This window comes from Periplaneta americana, chromosome 3 (assembly GCF_040183065.1).
Source record: "Periplaneta americana isolate PAMFEO1 chromosome 3, P.americana_PAMFEO1_priV1, whole genome shotgun sequence".
Classification (NCBI taxonomy): Eukaryota; Metazoa; Arthropoda; class Insecta; order Blattodea; family Blattidae; genus Periplaneta; species Periplaneta americana.
In genome coordinates this window covers 15,626,346-15,646,829 of record NC_091119.1, presented here as the reverse complement: position 1 = coordinate 15,646,829, position 20,484 = coordinate 15,626,346, and the positions used below count along the sequence as shown (strand labels likewise).

Sequence of the window (20,484 nt, the reverse complement as noted above, 5' to 3'; positions counted from 1 at the left end):
ATTGCTCTTGTGTTATTTCAAGTGATCCATTTGTAGATTTTGATAAACGAAATCCCTCCTGAAATTTTCTGTCACCTAATTCCTCGTAAGAATTCTCTCTTTCCACTATAGAACCTTCACGCTCACGCTCTATCCAAGTAATTCAAGTACTGCACAATAATAGTCGTCTTCGAAATAAACATCTGTGGCTCTGGCCGCCATTTTGCTTTACTTGCTCTACTAATCGCTGGTTATCTCCTTTAACCGCTCGAATATGGCCGGTCAGAGATTACTGTGGTTAACCTCCTATTTAAATCGTAACCGAGGTTGATCCACCGTAAAAATGCTTAATCAGGGATTAGGTGACAATTTTAACCGATTTTTACACTGACGTTGATGCACGTGGGCATGAATGTTGCTGTGTATTTAACAAAATCAACATTTCGAAATCTTCAAGTAAACTTTACACAGTACTGAAAGTTGAAATGGACAACGGACCTAGAATTACAACCTACGCAAAAAGCAGCACTAAGTTATTTTTAAATGGTTACATTTATTATAAAAGTGCAAATGGGACAGAAGGGGGGAAAAAAAAACTTACTGGGATCGCAAGAAACTGAGGAAGAAAGAGGAACGTGATACTAGTGACAGACTACAGCCTCTAATCGCGATTGCCGAAAATGTGTGGACACACCTGGATCCACACTTGAATTACCATAGAGAAAAGTATTTTCTTTACGTAGGCCTACATAAAAGTATGTTTCCCTCCTGGATATTACGCTAAAATTCTGGAGGCGCCGGGTATCGATCCCGGTACCTCTCGCATGCTAAGCGAGCGCTCTACCATCTGAGCTACGCCCCCTGTTCGTTAGCGCGTCATAATTTATTAATGTGTTTGGTAGTGTGCCAAGCCAATAACCTATATGATTATTGCACCATAATACATAACCACATTGGTACTGAGTAACTGTATTGTGTGTTCAGATAGAAGGGGTTCATTAATATTAATAAGCTATAATAATAATAATAATAATAATAATAATAATAATAATAATTAGACAGTGGATGAGGGATGACTTATCGTTGAATGTAGGTGCACATTTACTATATGTTACATTTTTTTCATTCAGACCATTGGCTGAACAGGTTTTAAACGTAAACAGACGACGTCAACATGCTACTGTATCTCCGTACAGTCAGAAGGAAAAGAAAAATAACGTACTGTAGCACTGTAGTACATACCTTGCAAGGTTCAGTCATCGTCATCATTGATGCAATTACCGGCGTTGCAGTAAACGACGATATATTCTCGTAAGTTGTCGAAGCTGAATCGTCTTCGCCTGTCGCTTAAACAGTTTTTGTATCCAGAGGATTTCTGAAGAAAACCTCTAAAATGGGGATCAATCAATTTCTTTAGAGGAATATTTGTGCTGAGCATCATATTGCACGTGTCGTTAGACCCGCACAACTAAATGATGATGATGATGATGATGATGATGATGATGATGGTGATGTAGATGGTTCCTCAGATTTCATTTCAACGCATTTCCTGTGCGATGTACTTTTGCAATGTTTCTCTATAGCCTGAGTTGTTCTGGTTTTTATTTCAATTTTACATACGTTACACACGATATTGTCTTCGTTAATACATAAAATGTCACTCTCATACTTCTTAATTGCATTTCGTATCTCTGAGCGAATTTAACGTTTTGCCACTATGAATGCATCAGCACAACATATTCAACGTGTACTAAATACTTGAGCAGAATAACACAACTGCAAACATTGCGTTGCAATGTTACTATGAACAGATCGGGGTTCATTCGTTTCGTACGCTGCTGTACTCGCCAGGTACACAAAAGACGGACGGCGCGGCACGTGCCATATACCCTGATACGAAAAAAACTCCACTTTTCCTTAAGTCATCCCGCATACACTAACTGGTGATAATGATAATTGTAATAGTAGTCCACTTGTGTAGTAACGGTTAGCGCGTCTGGCTGCGAAACCAAGTGGACCGGGTTCGATTCCCGGTCAGAGCAAGTTACCTGATTGATGCTTTTTCCGGGGTTTTCCCTCAACCTATTACGAGAAAATGTTGGGTAACTATCGGTGATGGACCCCGGACTCATTTCACCGGTATTATCACCTTCAGATTCTAAATAACGTAAGATGTTGATAAAGCGTCGTAAAATAACTTACTAAAATAAGAAATAATAATAATAATCATTTTCATCATCATCATCATCCAATTCAAGCACTAGACCTATTGGTCTGTTGCAGTCTCAATGGTTTCATGCCAATATTTATTTATTTATTTATTTATTTATTTATTTATTTATTTATTTATTTATTTATTTATTTAATAATAGTTAACGTGCTGTACAACAGCCAGAGGCCAATACCACTTCAGCACAGGACAATATCATTACAAGAATATTAATAATGTTAGAAATTACAATAAAAGTACAAAGGAATAATAATTATTATTAAAGTAATGACAATTTAAAATATGACAACTAAAAATTAAAAATGGAATCTTATAAATGAATAGACGCGGATAGGCACGCTAACCGTTACTCTTCCAAAATGTGTGGACCCCTATAAAAAAAAGGTAAAGGTATCCCCGTAACATGCCATGAAGGCACTTGGGGGGCATGGAGGTAGAGCCCCATGCTTTCCATGACCTCGGCACTGGAATGAGGTGGTGTGGTCGGCACCACGCTCTGACCGCCTTTTACCCCCGGGAAAGACCCGGTACTCAATTTTATAGGAGGCTGAGTGAACCTCGGGGCCGTTCTGAAAGTTTGGCAACGAGACCCCTATATATATATATATATATATATATATATATATATATATATATATATATAATTTGAACTGGTAATGGAAATTACGGGAAAACGGCTGAAGGGATTTTAACAAATGGCCCCTCATTTTGAAGCTTGGAACCCAAAGTTTTTCGGAAAAATAGTAGTTTTCAGTGAAATGTCAATTTTCCTACATAATTTTCCTATTTTCCAAAATCCATCTGTCGTCAGTTTTGAGAACTAGCTAATTGCATTCGGAGAAGCGAAGCGAGCATCAAGTCGGCCGTGTTGCATTTCAGAATAAAACAAAACACACACTACAGTAAACAATATTACACGAAGGCCATGATCTGCAAGAATGATGACATATTTAGAGCTCAAATTAAATTGGTTAGTAAAACCTTAACTTACTAAAAATAATTTACAGGTTCGATTCTGTGGTGTGTAGTTTTCTGGGTACAGCTGTGTATTGGATATTAAAAACTACAAAACTTGAGGTGGTTTGATGACATTATTACTGTTTGAAATGAAATATTATTGTAGTTAATGCCGTGATGTGACTATTTTTCAGTAATTATACATATTAATGGTATATTGATGATATGAAAGTGAAACGTTTTGGGGTTATATAAGTAGATGTAGAGAATAACTTAAATTAGATGTGATTTCTATATTTTACTGAGTGGCGGCTATATAGTATATGTTACTGAAAGCTATGAAACTTACGTAAGATAATAATATTATTAAAAATCAAATATTTTTATAGTTATTAATCGAGTGGGGTTGGGTCTTTTTCATATATTTAATGGCGGTGTGGTGTAGATATTTATATGCGTGGTTCTCTTCAGTATTGGCTCGAGAGAGAGTATGTTTCATTATTATGGAAGAAAATAACTTTCAGAATGTCTGGTATTCTTCATTGAAAATAAATCTGAAAAATATTTATTTGAACGTCTAATGAACTTAGTTTGCAGCATTTTCTGCACAAGCCACTAGTATATATATATATATATATATATATATATATATATATATATATATTTGACTGGATCGCTCTTTGGAGTGTGTATTTGATGCCACCATGCACTGTGCTCAGTTTCGGTCTCTCTTAACCCCTTACTCGGCGGGCCATGATGTGGATTAGCAGTTGCTTGCTGGAGGCGCACTGATACTCGAACTTGAGTTACTGGTGGCTAGACTGGTTTCTCCCCATATCAGATTGCCGTATTAATTCAATAACCTGTATTGTGGCGACACTCGTGATGTAACCATCTCGATTGCATTGATTTTCTACTCCCGTGGCTGCTCTACGTTATAGCGAGCGACTAGAAAATGATGCGAGCTTCTTTAAAATTAATGTCATCTGATACATGGACACTTGTTGGACACAAAACATTGAAGTTGTCACTAACACGATTCTTAATTTTCTTTTTCTTCGTCACCTTTTTCTTTATTTTCATCCTTTCCTCTTTCGTTCTCTCTTACATAATCTTACCCACCTTTCTCTCTGTTTATTTCATCCTTATTTTCTTGAATTAGCTTATACTTTATTTCCTAACCTTTCAACTATTCAATTTTTTGTTATAATTATCATCATTATCTTCATCATAGACATCAAGGACTAGATCTTTCAGCCTTTTCCATCTCAAAATTCTTCAAGCCAGTTTCTGAAAGGTGGACCCATATTTCTCTTTCCTGTTGGTATGTACTGAAAGACTGTCTTAGTTATTTTGGTACCTGGCATACGCTGTCCAGGTTTCTCCAATTTCTTATAGCCTTTATATTTCAATCGTAGCAGTAATTGATACGACGTTTACTCTGTATACGTATGTCAATTGTTGCAGCAATTGATTCGACATTTATTCTATATACATATTTCAATTGTAGCAGTAATTGATTCGACGTTTACTCTATATACGTATTTCAATTGTAGCAGTAATTGATTCGACGTTTACTCTATATACGTATTTCAATTGTAGCAGTAATTGATTCGACATTTATTCTATATACATATTTCAATTGTAGCAGTAATTGATTCGACGTTTACTCTATATACGTATTTCAATTGTAGCAGTAATTGATTCGACGTTTACTCTACAGACGTGGACAAATTATTAGCAAAATTGGAGATTTTTATTATATATTTTTACAAAATATGATTGTTCAATTTAGACTACAGTTGACATCTTTGGGTATTTCCATATTATTAGAAAAATCGAAGATTTTTATTTTATATTTTTACAAAATTTCACTCTTCAATTTAGACTACAATTGATATTTTCGCATATTTACAAATTATTAGCAAAAGTGAAGATTTTTTAAATATATTTTTTACAAAATTCGACTCTTCAATTTGGACTACAGGTGACATTTTGGATATTTGTAAATTATTAGCAAAACTGAAGATTTTTATTATATATTTTTACAAAATTTTACTCTTCACTTTAGACTGCAGTTGACATTTTTGCATAATATTTACAAATTATTAGGAAAATTGAAGATTTTATTATATATTTTTTTATAAAATTTGACTCTTCAATTTAGAATAGCCTACATTTGAAATTTTTGCATATTTCTATCTACTGTAATGATAGAAATATGCAAAATTGTCAACTGTAGTCTAAATTGAATAGTCAAATTTTGTAAATAGAATTAATCATAAAAATCGTCAATTTTGTTAATAATTTGTCCACGTCTGTATATACGCATTTCAATTGTAGCAGTAATTGATTCGACGTTTACTCTATATACGTATTTCAATTGTAGCAGTAATTGATTCGACGTTTACTCTATATACGTATTTCAATTGTAGCAGTAATTGATTCGACGTTTACTCTATATACGTATTTCAATTGTAGCAGTAATTGATTCGACGTTTACTCTATATACATATTTCAATTGTAGCAGTAATTGATTCGACATTTATTCTATATACATATTTCAATTGTAGCAGTAATTGATTCGACGTTTACTCTATATACGTATTTCAATTGTAGCAGTAATTGATTCGACGTTTACTCTATATACGTATTTCAATTGTAGCAGTAATTGATTCGACGTTTACTCTATATACGTATTTCAATTGTAGCAGTAATTGATTCGACGTTTACTCTATATACGTATTTCAATTGTAGCAGTAGTTGATTCGACGTTTACTCTATATACGTATTTCAATTGTAGCAGTAATTGATTCGACGTTTACTCTATATACGTATTTCAATTGTAGCAGTAATTGATTCGACATTTATTCTATATACATATTTCAATTGTAGCAGTAATTGATTCGACTTTTACTCTATATACGTATTTCAATTGTAGCAGTAATTGATTCGACATTTATTCTATATACATATTTCAATTGTAGCAGTAATTGATTCGACGTTTACTCTATATACGTATTTCAATTGTAGCAGTAATTGATTAGACGTTTACTCTATATACGTATTTCAATTGTAGCAGTAATTGATTCGACGTTTACTCTATATACATATTTCAATTGTAGCAGTAATGGATTCGACATTTATTCTATATACGTATTTTAATTGTAGCAGTAATTGATTCGACATTAATTCTATATACATATTTCAATTGTAGCAGTAATTGATTCGACGTTTACTCTATATACGTATTTCAATTGTAGCAGTAATTGATTCGACGTTTACTCTATATACGTATTTCAATTGTAGCAGTAATTGATTCGACGTTTACTCTATATACGTATTTCAATTGTAGCAGTAATTGATTCGACGTTTACTCTATATACGTATTTCAATTGTAGCAGTAGTTGATTCGACGTTTACTCTATATACGTATTTCAATTGTAGCAGTAATTGATTCGACGTTTACTCTATATACGTATTTCAATTGTAGCAGTAATTGATTCGACGTTTACTCTATATACGTATTTCAATTGTAGCAGTAATTGATTCGACGTTTACTCTATATACGTATTTCAATTGTAGCAGTAATTGATTCGACGTTTACTCTATATACATATTTCAATTGTAGCAGTAATTGATTCGACATTTATTCTATATACATATTTCAATTGTAGCAGTAATTGATTCGACGTTTACTCTATATACGTATTTCAATTGTAGCAGTAATTGATTCGACGTTTACTCTATATACGTATTTCAATTGTAGCAGTAATTGATTCGACGTTTACTCTATATACGTATTTCAATTGTAGCAGTAATTGATTCGACGTTTACTCTATATACGTATTTCAATTGTAGCAGTAGTTGATTCGACGTTTACTCTATATACGTATTTCAATTGTAGCAGTAATTGATTCGACGTTTACTCTATATACGTATTTCAATTGTAGCAGTAATTGATTCGACATTTATTCTATATACATATTTCAATTGTAGCAGTAATTGATTCGACTTTTACTCTATATACGTATTTCAATTGTAGCAGTAATTGATTCGACATTTATTCTATATACATATTTCAATTGTAGCAGTAATTGATTCGACGTTTACTCTATATACGTATTTCAATTGTAGCAGTAATTGATTAGACGTTTACTCTATATACGTATTTCAATTGTAGCAGTAATTGATTCGACGTTTACTCTATATACATATTTCAATTGTAGCAGTAATGGATTCGACATTTATTCTATATACGTATTTTAATTGTAGCAGTAATTGATTCGACATTTATTCTATATACATATTTCAATTGTAGCAGTAATTGATTCGACGTTTACTCTATATACGTATTTCAATTGTAGCAGTAATTGATTCGACGTCTACTCTATATACGTATTTCAATTGTAGCAGTAATTGATTCGACGTTTACTCTATATACGTATTTCAATTGTAGCAGTAATTGATTCGACGTTTACTCTATATACGTATTTCAATTGTAGCAGTAATTGATTCGACATTTATTCTATATACATATTTCAATTGTAGCAGTAATTGATTCGACGTTTACTCTATATACGTATTTCAATTGTAGCAGTAATTGATTCGACATTTATTCTATATACATATTTCAATTGTAGCAGTAATTGATTCGCCGTTTACTCTATATACGTATTTCAATTGTAGCAGTAATTGATTCGACATTTATTCTATATACGTATTTCAATTGTAGCAGTAATTGATTCGACATTTATTCTATATACATATTTCAATTGTAGCAGTAATTGATTCGACGTTTACTCTATATACGTATTTCAATTGTAGCAGTAATTGATTCGACGTTTACTCTATATACGTATTTCAATTGTAGCAGTAATTGATTCGACGTTTACTCTGTATACGTATGTCAATTGTTGCAGCAATTGATTCGACATTTATTCTATATACATATTTCAATTGTAGCAGTAATTGATTCGACGTTTACTCTATATACGTATTTCAATTGTAGCAGTAATTGATTCGACGTTTACTCTATATACGTATTTCAATTGTAGCAGTAATTGATTCGACGTTTACTCTATATACGTATTTCAATTGTAGCAGTAATTGATTCGACGTTTACTCTATATACGTAATTCAATTGTAGCAGTAATTGATTCGACGTTTACTCTATATACGTATTTCAATTGTAGCAGTAATTGATTCGACGTTTACTCTATATACGTATTTCAATTGTAGCAGTAATTGATTCGACGTTTACTCTATATACGTATTTCAATTGTAGCAGTAATTGATTCGACGTTTACTCTATATACGTATTTCAATTGTAGCAGTAATTGATTCGACGTTTACTCTATATACGTATTTCAATTGTAGCAGTAATTGATTCGACGTTTACTCTACAGACGTGGACAAATTATTAGCAAAATTGGAGATTTTTATTATATATTTTTACAAAATATGATTGTTCAATTTAGACTACAGTTGACATCTTTGGGTATTTCCATATTATTAGAAAAATCGAAGATTTTTATTTTATATTTTTACAAAATTTCACTCTTCAATTTAGACTACAATTGATATTTTCGCATATTTACAAATTATTAGCAAAAGTGAAGATTTTTTAAATATATTTTTTACAAAATTCGACTCTTCAATTTGGACTACAGGTGACATTTTGGATATTTGTAAATTATTAGCAAAACTGAAGATTTTTATTATATATTTTTACAAAATTTTACTCTTCACTTTAGACTGCAGTTGACATTTTTGCATAATATTTACAAATTATTAGGAAAATTGAAGATTTTATTATATATTTTTTTATAAAATTTGACTCTTCAATTTAGAATAGCCTACATTTGAAATTTTTGCATATTTCTATCTACTGTAATGATAGAAATATGCAAAATTGTCAACTGTAGTCTAAATTGAAAAGTCAAATTTTGTAAATAGAATTAATCATAAAAATCGTCAATTTTGTTAATAATTTGTCCACGTCTGTATATACGCATTTCAATTGTAGCAGTAATTGATTCGACGTTTACTCTATATACGTATTTCAATTGTAGCAGTAATTGATTCGACGTTTACTCTATATACGTATTTCAATTGTAGCAGTAATTGATTTGACATTTATTCTATATACATATTTCAATTGTAGCAGTAATTGATTCGACGTTTACTCTATATACGTATTTCAATTTTAGCAGTAATTGATTCGACGTTTACTCTATATACGTATTTCAATTGTAGCAGTAATTGATTCGACGTTTACTCTATATACGTATTTCAATTGTAGTAGTAATTGATTCGACGTTTACTCTATATACGTATTTCAATTGTAGCAGTAATTGATTTGACATTTATTCTATATACATATTTCAATTGTAGCAGTAATTGATTCGACGTTTACTCTATATACGTATTTCAATTGTAGCAGTAATTGATTCGACGTTTACTCTATATACATATTTCAATTGTAGCAGTAATTGATTCGACGTTTACTCTATATACGTATTTCAATTGTAGCAGTAATTGATTCGACATTTATTCTATATACATATTTCAATTGTAGCAGTAATTGATTCGACGTTTACTCTATATACGTATTTCAATTGTAGCAGTAATTGATTCGACGTTTACTCTATATAGATATTTCAATTGTAGCAGTAATTGATTCGACGTTTACTCTATATACGTATTTCAATTGTAGCAGTAATTGATTTGACATTTATTCTATATACATATTTCAATTGTAGCAGTAATTGATTCGACGTTTACTCTATATACGTATTTCAATTGTAGCAGTAATTGATTCGACGTTTACTCTATATACATATTTCAATTGTAGCAGTAATTGATTCGACGTTTACTCTATATACGTATTTCAATTGTAGCAGTAATTGATTTGACATTTATTCTATATACATATTTCAATTGTAGCAGTAATTGATTCGACGTTTACTCTATATACATATTTCAATTGTAGCAGTAATTGATTCGACGTTTACTCTATATACGTATTTCAATTGTAGCAGTAATTGATTTGACATTTATTCTATATACATATTTCAATTGTAGCAGTAATTGATTCGACTTTTACTCTATATACGTATTTCAATTGTAGCAGTAATTGATTCGACATTTATTCTATATACATATTTCAATTGTAGCAGTAATTGATTCGACGTTTACTCTATATACGTATTTCAATTGCAGTAGTAATTGATTCGACGTTTACTCTATATACGTATTTCAATTTTAGCAGTAATTGATTCGACGTTTACTCTATATACGTATTTCAATTGTAGCAGTAATTGATTCGACATTTATTCTATATACATATTTCAATTGTAGCAGTAATTGATTCGACTTTTACTCTATATACGTATTTCAATTGTAGCAATAATTGATTCGACATTTATTCTATATACATATTTCAATTGTAGCAGTAATTGATTCGACTTTTACTCTATATACGTATTTCAATTGTAGCAATTATTGATTCGACATTTATTCTATATACATATTTCAATTGTAGCAGTAATTGATTCGACGTTTACTCTATATACGTATTTCAATTGTAGTAGTAATTGATTCGACGTTTACTCTATATACGTATTTCAATTTTAGCAGTAATTGATTCGACGTTTACTCTATATACGTATTTCAATTGTAGTAGTAATTGATTCGACGTTTACTCTATATACGTATTTCAATTTTAGCAATAATTGATTCGACATTTATTCTATATACATATTTCAATTGTAGCAGTAATTGATTCGACTTTTACTCTATATACATATTTCAATTGTAGCAGTAATTGATTCGACATTTATTCTATATACATATTTCAATTGTAGCAGTAATTGATTCGACTTTTACTCTATATACATATTTCAATTGTAGCAGTAATTGATTCGACATTTATTCTATATACATATTTCAATTGTAGCAGTAATTGATTCGACTTTTACTCTATATACGTATTTCAATTGTAGCAATAATTGATTCGACATTTATTCTATATACATATTTCAATTGTAGCAGTAATTGATTCGACGTTTACTCTATATACGTATTTCAATTGTAGTAGTAATTGATTCGACGTTTACTCTATATACGTATTTCAATTTTAGCAGTAATTGATTCGACGTTTACTCTATATACGTATTTCAATTGTAGCAGTAATTGATTCGACATTTATTCTATATGCTTCTATTGCAGGAGTAATTGATTCGACATTTATTCTAAATATTTCAATTGTAGGAGTAATTGATTCGACATTTATTCTATATATTTATATTTTAGTAGTAATTGATTCGACATTTATTCTATGTATTTCAATTGTAGCAGTAATTGATTCGACATTTATTCTACATGCGTATTTTAATTGTAGCAGTAATTTATTCGACATTTATTCTATATGCTTCAATTGTAGGAGTAATTGATTCGATATTTATTCTATATATTTCAATTGTAGCAGTAATTGATTCGACATTTAATTCTTGTCTTATATCGATACTTTATTACCTGTGATCTGATAATGTGGAACCTATTCTACTACAAAACAGAGAAATCTAATTTCTGATCATTCATTTCGCCGTAACCCTTCGTTTTTAACTACCACGCCTTCTTTTAATGACGCCTGCGTGAACGTGGTGTGGCACAACGTGAAACCAAAAGTTTGACGTGTGCGTGGCGCGCACTGTCGTGGTTTTTAACAGACCGTCATTCTGTGCATCTCGCTAGGAGTATCATGAAATTCGCGCGTTTCGTGTTGATATGAACCCACTTATGGCTGCTTTGTTGGCTGTTGCTTCATGAGGAGGAGTATGAAATAAATAAATAAATAAATAAATAAATAAATAAATAAATAAATAAATAAATAAATAAATAAATAAATCAGTCAGTAAGTAAGTAAACAAACAAACAAACAAACAAACAAACAAACAAACAAACAAACAAACAAACAAACAAACAAACAAACAAACAAACAAACAAACAAATCAATAAATACTTAAATAATTAAATAAGTAAGTAAATAAATGAGTAAATAAGTAAATAAATAAATAAATAAATAAATAAATAAATAAATTATGGTTCGCAACTGCATAGGTTATATCAGCGTCGCTGGTGAGCTGGAATTTTGTCCCGCACGAGTTTTTTTTTACAGGCCAGTAAATCTACTGACATGAGCCTGTCGCATTTAAACACACTCAAATGCCATCGACCTCTGCCGGGATCGAACCCGCAACCTCGAGCATAGAAGGCTACCGAAGGCGACTCGTTTCAATTTAGGGGTTAGTGCTAATTTCATGGAATATCTTTGCTTGGTTGTTTCATTGGATATGTTTCATCAAGAGAAACCCATTCTTAGAAAGTTTTACTTCATCCAAATGCCGATTTGTACGCGAATGATAAGAAACCAATTTCGAGTTATTGATAGTTATTGTAACAAGAAAAATGTGCCTTTGCTCGGAACATGTATTTTCAGCTCACGGTTAAAAAAAATACCAGATGATCGATATCAGGCAGATCCTCTGAAAGTTACAGTGGACAAAACTGCTGTGGATAAATTGACGCAAAATATTTTAACATTGAATAAAGTTCATCTACGAGGCTGTGCTAGACACAAAATGTAGGTATGTCACGCTGATACGTACAGTACATAGGGATAATATCGTTAACTGAATAAATATGAAGGATAGGCAACACAGGTGTATATGCAAATTAAAAAATAAATTAAGAACTTTCTGGCAATAATTTTTTTATTTCATAATTGATAATAATTAATTTTTAGATGTTATTTTATGTAATTTATGCATGTAATTTTATTACGTATCGAACCCTACCTGAGCACAAGATCACTCTTTTTCAGGGGAGTGCTATAATTTTGTATATTTACAATATTTCTTTATATTATAATTATGTTTCTGGCAATACACTCAGGAAATTCTATTTTATTTCTTCGTTACAATGAAAATCAATGAAATTTTGATTAAGTGGCAGGCGTTATTTCTTCTTTGAGAGATGAGGAAAATTGTGTCTCCTGTTTTAAGAATTTTCTTAAGTATATCTGAATTCACATCAAGGTGGCTTACATCGGGACACATTCTAAATTCTTGGTTGCTGTGATTGATTCTTTGAAAATGGCAGGGAAGCCAATTTATGAGCAAACACTCATTTTTATTCATGGTGGGGAGAAATTTATTTCGACAACGTAACCAGTTGGGGAAAATATTCTCAGAAGAATTCTAGACTTAACGATTTTAATGCAGCTTATGTTTTGCCTGGGAAGTGCAACAAAATGTGAAAATGTGATTTTCCAGTACAAACTACAGTCAATTCCTGTTATAGTGAACCTCTGCGGGCCAACATATTTCGTTCACTATATCCGAGGTTCACTAAAACCGAAGTGTCTGTTTTTATACTACTGACGTTGCTATACATACAGTATTAATGTCCGTTTGGGTTCAGACCACGTTCAATATCAGTACTAATGTTCCCTGTATCTTTCAACTTACAATTTACACTTCGACATCCTTATGTTCACAGTTCTAAACTTGAATCTAATTTGATCATGTAGGTAGTAGGCACTGACCGATTTCGCACCTCTTCCCATTAGAGGTATGTCTATTGTGTACTCGGCCTTGGAATTTCCCAGGTTCACTTTTACAAAGATCCGGGAGGAAGGGTTGAGGACCATTATACTGTAATCCTTCTTATATTTACCCTTTACTCATCACTCTACTCCCTTTTACAAAAGAAAACACTTTCTCTTCCTATTCTTCTAATAACCTATTTTAAAGTGGTCAGGAGTAATCCTTCCTTTATCCCTCACTGCGTATACTATTCTCTTTAACATGTTTCAAGCTGTCCAGGAAGCTGAACAAATCCTTTGTCTTTCAATGTACTTAAGGAGTAGAAGGTTTGAGATTTTGTTCTGAACATATTCTTGGAAGTTTATAGGAGAAAGTTTCCTGAATTATTATTTTGGCTATTTTAAAATTACAATTTCCTGGGAAAGTGTATAGTTTTAGGTTCACTATAACCGAAGTGAGGATTCACTATAAACGGAAATATTAATGTACTTTTTAATGTGTGCGGGTCAGGACCAATGATTTAGGTTCACTACAGCCGAATGTTCACTATAACCGTGTTCACTATATCCAGAGCTGACTGTATTTCAAAGTTGAAGTATGCTCCCATGACATGAATAGACGTTTAGGGCCGTATTCATAGACATTCTTAACGCGGGCTTCCAGTGGATGATCAGCGAACTAACGTTTTTCGTATTCATGAACCAGTTTTAGCGATATGATATGATATGATATGAATCTTGTACAAGTACCCAGTCGATAGTTGGAGCTAGTTTAGCACGCTCGTAGCGCGGGCTAGCGAAATGTCTATGAATAGCACCCTAAACGTTTTCTGCCAATAATCTTGTGCTAACGGACAAAAACTGTAAATTACGATATCTTCTAAGATTTGGAGAAGTTTCTAGTAGTGTATTGTGAGTATAATTTATTGATTTAATAATGAAAGTACATTTGTATAAGACCCTTAAATACAGTACTCAACTATAATCCTTTCGCTGTAAGAAAAATCCTAATATAAACAATAGCACGTGACTGAAGTGAGGCTTCATTGGCCGCTGTTTGGCGCCATAGATTCTCAGTACGTGTTCCCGCCCACTGTTGTACATTCTGTTTCATGTTAAACATTTCCCGTTACTCGTCAAGTAGGCCTAACCTCACTACTATGCATTCGTTTGCTTAGGAAACATTTACTTTATAATTACTGTAATTAAAGCTCACTTAACTTATTATATACCTTTAAGACTATTTGTTTTTCTCCGCTTTTGAGAGGGTTTCCACTCTTATGTTTAATAACCACACACACCGAGGATGCAGAAGCCATACTTCAGTACCACGTGCTTACGTGGACAACTACGAGCTCAAGTGACGTCAGCTTGTTACAAGAACAGACTACCTCAGTATTACTGTTGGTATTCATCCGCGTTCATAGTACATAACTAAATATAAAAGTAGCTTTTCTTTTACATAGCGTTTTACACATAAGTGAAGTTAAATGTTTCATCGTATTTAACAACTAGAATTCAATTTTTTATTTTCAAATAATAAAAGATTGTGGTTTCCAAATACGAACTATATTTTCCTGCGCCATGTGAGTGTTTCGACTGGGAGCTAATCACGGGTATGACAGCAACGTGCTTATGTTAACATAGGATTTTTCTTACAGCGAAAACAGTATAATAATAGTAGATATATTTATTCATTTTTAATGAAAAGTAACGAAAGATTATTTAGATATGATTTTAGAGCCTATTTTTTCTAATTATTAGAAGCTATTTCATAGTTTTATTGAGCCCTTTTTAGACACCTTGAATCGAAATTTTAGAGGTTCTTTCCGCCGCTTGGGTTAATGGTTCTGAAACCCTTTCCGGTCCTCCCAGCTGGGCTGGCCCACTGTCGGTCGCTTCTGACGCTGATATCGCAGTCTGAGAGCGAGTGGGCAGAGTTTCGGCGAAGTGTTCCAGCGCTTTCTTTGTTTTGTTGGAGATTTAATGAAGTCAGACTTAAATGGTCAGGTTTATGGATTTACGACACCTGTGATGAATGATCTGAATGCAGCTTAATTAGTGCTTTATGATCGCGGGCATGATTTTCTCGGATACCTCTTATTTCGGCTGAATTGTTATTGCGGTTACTCGTGGAGATGTGTGAGGGTTCTTGGAACTTGCTCTGAAACATCGACAGATAGACAAGGAGATAGGTAGGCCTATAGCTTACCCTTTTTGGACTTTCCGGAAGTCAAAGCTTGGTTCTAATGCTGAGTCATACCAGAACAAAGACTTAATAAATGTCTAAGAAACGGTGCAATTTTTTTTGTTGATTCTGTTTCATTATACATTTTAGGCAGGCTAACATCAGTGGCGGCTCATGGTTAAATAATTTATGCTAGAATTTGCGTAACCAAAAATGAAATATAATAATTTTAAAATGTTTATCTTAGCTTTTCTCTATTTTGTTTATAGTATATAAGAGTTTAATCCCAAAACTCGCTCACTGTAATTCGCCATTTTTATGAGTTCTACGTACAGGCCTATATAACTTTTTTGAGACTTCTGCCATTATATTTTAACCTTCTTTTATTCCAAAACAACGTCAATTCTTGTCTAAAAGATTGTGTTATTGTGAATGGCACTTGAAAACTCGCACAGTCCGTTGACCGGTGAATAAAATAACTAAAAAATGGACTGAACTCGTTTTGGAGAACAATGACGAAAATTCGAATTCGCAATCTTCCGCGTGTTTAAGTTTATCAAGTATACCAAGTGAGTTGACTGATAATAGACACATCGTGAAGCATTTTTGGTGGTGCCATATCAAATACTTAATCAAACTCTTCATCGAGGGTTTATCGAAACACAGGGTGAGTTAATGAAAAATCAAAATGTTAAAGTCAGTACTGTAAATAAATAAATAAATAAATAAATAAATAAATAAATAAATAAATAAATGGAGTAAGCGAGCAAGGAATTAAATGAACATATATACATATAAACGAATAAATAAGCATATGAATGTATAAATAAACAAATAATCGAATTAATAAGTAAATAATCGAATAAATGAATGAATGAATGAAAGAATGAGTGAGTGAGTGAGTGAGTGAGTGAATGAATGAATGAGTGAGTAAATAAGTGAATAAGCAAATAAACGAATCAATAAACAAATAAATGAATCAGTAAACAAATAAACGGATAATAAACAAATAAACGAATCAATAAATAAATAAACGAATCAATAAACAAATAAACGGATAACAAACAAATAAACGAATAAATAAATAAATATATATATGACTCAATAAACAAATAAACGGATAACAAAGAAATAAACGAATAAATAAATAAATAAACAAATAAATAAATAAACAAATAAATAAACGAATCAACAAGCAAATAAACGAATCAATAAACAAATAAACGAATCAATAAATAAATAAACGAATCAGTAAACAAATAAACAGATAATAAACAAATAAACGAATCAATAAATAAATAAACGAATCAATAAATAAATAAACGAATCACTAAAGAAATAAACGAATCAATAAATTAATAAAGGTTTCAATAAACAAATAAACGAATCAATAAATAAACGAATCAATAAGCAAATAAACGAATCAATAAACAAATAAACGAGTCAATAAACAAATAAACGAATCACTAAAGAAATAAACGAATCAATAAATTAATAAATGTTTCAATAAACAAATAAACGAATCAATAAATAAACGAATCAATAAGCAAATAAAAGAATCAATAAACAAATAAACGAGTCAATAAACAAATAAACGAATCACTAAAGAATTAAACGAATCAATAAATTAATAAAGGTTTCAATAAACAAATAAACGAATCAATAAATAAACGAATCAATAAGCAAATAACGAATCAATAAACAAATAAACGAGTCAATAAACAAATAAACGAATCACTAAAGAAATAAACGAATCAATAAATTAATAAATGTTTCAATAAACAAATAAACGAATCAATAAATAAACGAATCAATAAGCAAATAAACAAATCAATAAACAAATAAACGAGTCAATAAACAAATAAACGAATCACTAAAGAAATAAACGAATCAATAAATTAATAAATGTTTCAATAAACAAATAAACGAATCAATAAATAAACGAATCAATAAGCAAATAAACGAATCAATAAACAAATAAACGAGTCAATAAACAAATAAACGAATCACTAAAGAAATAAACGAATCAATAAATTAATAAATGTTTCAATAAACAAATAAACGAATCAATAAATAAACGAATCAATAAGCAAATAAACGAATCAATAAACAAATAAACGAGTCAATAAACAAATAAACGAATCACTAAAGAAATAAACGAATCAATAAATTAATAAATGTTTCAATAAACAAATAAACGAATCAATAAACAAATAAACGAATCACTAAAGAAATAAACGAATCAATAAATTAATAAAGGTTTCAATAAACAAATAAACGAATCAATAAATTAATAAATGTTTCAATAAGCAAATAAACGAATCAATAAACAAATAAACAAGTCAATAAACAAATAAACGAATCAATAAATTAATAAAGGAATCAATAAACAATTAAACGAATCAATAAATTAATAAACTAATCTATAAGCAAATAAACGAATCAATAAGCAAATAAACGAATCAACAAGTAAATAAACGAATCAATAAACAAATAACGAATAAATAAAGAAATAAACGAATCAATAAATAAATAAACGAATCAATAAGCAAATAAACGAATCAATAAACAAATAAACGAATCAATAAACAAATAAACGAATCAATAAGCAAATAAACGAATCAATAAATTAATAAAGGAATCAATAAACAAATAAACAAAGAAATAAATTAATAAAGGAATCAATAACAAATAAACGAATTAATAAATAAACGAATAATAAATAAATAATGAAGTAAATAAATAAATGCATGAATAAATTAAGAAATAAATAAACAAATAAATAACAAATAAATGAATGCAAGAGTGAAATTAAAAAAAAAGGAAACGAATAAAGGAGTAAAGAATTACAGCTATAATTAAAGAAATAAATATTCATGTAAGTAAATAAACGATAATAATTGACCGTTATGTAAGTACATGGTTAATGATTAAGCTCTGTGGTGAGCCAGTGAACAATTGAATAGCGACAAATAATAAAATAATTACCTAAATTCAGACTTCGGGTAAAACATATTCGCATTTATTAGAATGTTACTAACACTAATTAATAATTTGTAAAAAAATATGCAAAATGCACAGAGTAGGCCTGGGCTGAGTATCAATATTTCCTATCCCACGTCACGACAGGCTATACACAAGGAAACTGCGTCATTACGGCCTATTTAGATGTGAGTATATGGTAGCTAGTACCGACGTGTTTAGCGGTAGCGAGTACAAGTCGGTATCTGAAACTGAGCTTCAAAATATGTTCGAATTACCGATTTTTGTGAACTTTTCCGCAACTGTGTGCTGAATATCAAATAATCTCCTGGGCATTGTCGTTAAATCACCGGTTAAATTATGTGTTAGTATTCCAAAGTGTCATTGCGACGTTTTTAAGTTCTACGATTCAAAAATATACATATGGAGGCGCCGGGTATCGATCCCGGTACCTCTCGCATGCTAAGCGAGCGCTCTACCATCTGAGCTACGCCCCCTGACACCACAGTTTTCTCGTAACACCTTATTTCACAGCAAATGTAGGTCTAATGTACTTGGCGCACTCCCAAGAACTCTGCTTAGCTGTGGGATGTTGACGGAACTGTGGAAGCAGTGGGGTTCTTTCCACACAGGGGGCGTAGCTCAGATGGTAGAGCGCTCGCTTAGCATGCGAGAGGTACCGGGATCGATACCCGGCGCCTCCATGGACTTAATTTTATTTCGGAATATGTATGATAAGACTTTCTTGTGTTAAATTTTAACGTACCTTGTTAACATGTTTCGACCTGTTTATGTGTCATATTCAGAACTGGTCGTTGTTGGTCTTGGCGCCTCTTGTTTGCTGTGAGGGTGCGTTCGTAGTGTAGAGTCAAAGAGTGTGTGTGTTTTGAAGTTGAGTTGTGTGTTCAGAATATCGTTGGGGTGTGTTTTCGTGTGTCTGTATATTTAATATTGTTCTAGTGTGTTGAGTTTCTGGCTTTTTGGTTGGATGTGCAGTATTTCCATGTCTGTGTTGATGTCTCTGTAGGTGTGGTTGGCATTTGTGATGTGTTCTGCATATATGGAGGTGTTTTGTCATTTTGTTATGGCTGTGATGTGTTCTTTGTAACGTGTTTGAAATGATCTGACGTTAAAATTTAACACAAGAAAGTTTTATCATACATATTCCGAAGTGATACGGTGTTAAAAGTTGTGTAATCAAGATGTAGCCTATAATTTTATTTAGTGGTGAATCTGTACTATAGGCACTTTATATGTTGATGAATCAGACGCTAGGATTGAAGTACAAACAAATCAGACGTACTTTTCAATCAGATATTAAAAAATTATACCAACTGTTCGGTTATCTAACATAGAAAGAATTAGTGTCAGACTATGAGGGTAGTAGTACATATTTTTCATGTTGGAATTTCAACCATTGCTTTTCGGGGAATTTCAATCTTAATACTAGACATGAAAATAGCGAGACTTCCAATGGTGGAGTATTTTTTTCGCCAGAATCTTTGCCTGAGACAACAGAGAACACTACATAGGTTGGCA

The 20,484-nt window shown here is 31.4% G+C and overlaps 3 non-coding genes across 3 annotated transcripts; 1 reads left to right on the top strand and 2 right to left on the bottom strand.

The window, feature by feature from the left end:
* Window positions 1-768: 768 nt before the first annotated feature.
* Window positions 769-841, bottom strand: TRNAA-AGC (transfer RNA alanine (anticodon AGC)). Its single transcript has one exon. It is a non-coding gene; the product is annotated as a tRNA-Ala (tRNA).
* An 18,528-nt stretch (window positions 842-19,369) lies between these two features.
* TRNAA-AGC (transfer RNA alanine (anticodon AGC)) lies at window positions 19,370-19,442 on the bottom strand. Its single transcript has one exon. It is a non-coding gene; the product is annotated as a tRNA-Ala (tRNA).
* Window positions 19,443-19,576: 134 nt separating this feature from the next.
* TRNAA-AGC (transfer RNA alanine (anticodon AGC)) lies at window positions 19,577-19,649 on the top strand. The gene has a single exon. It is a non-coding gene; the product is annotated as a tRNA-Ala (tRNA).
* Window positions 19,650-20,484: the final 835 nt, after the last annotated feature.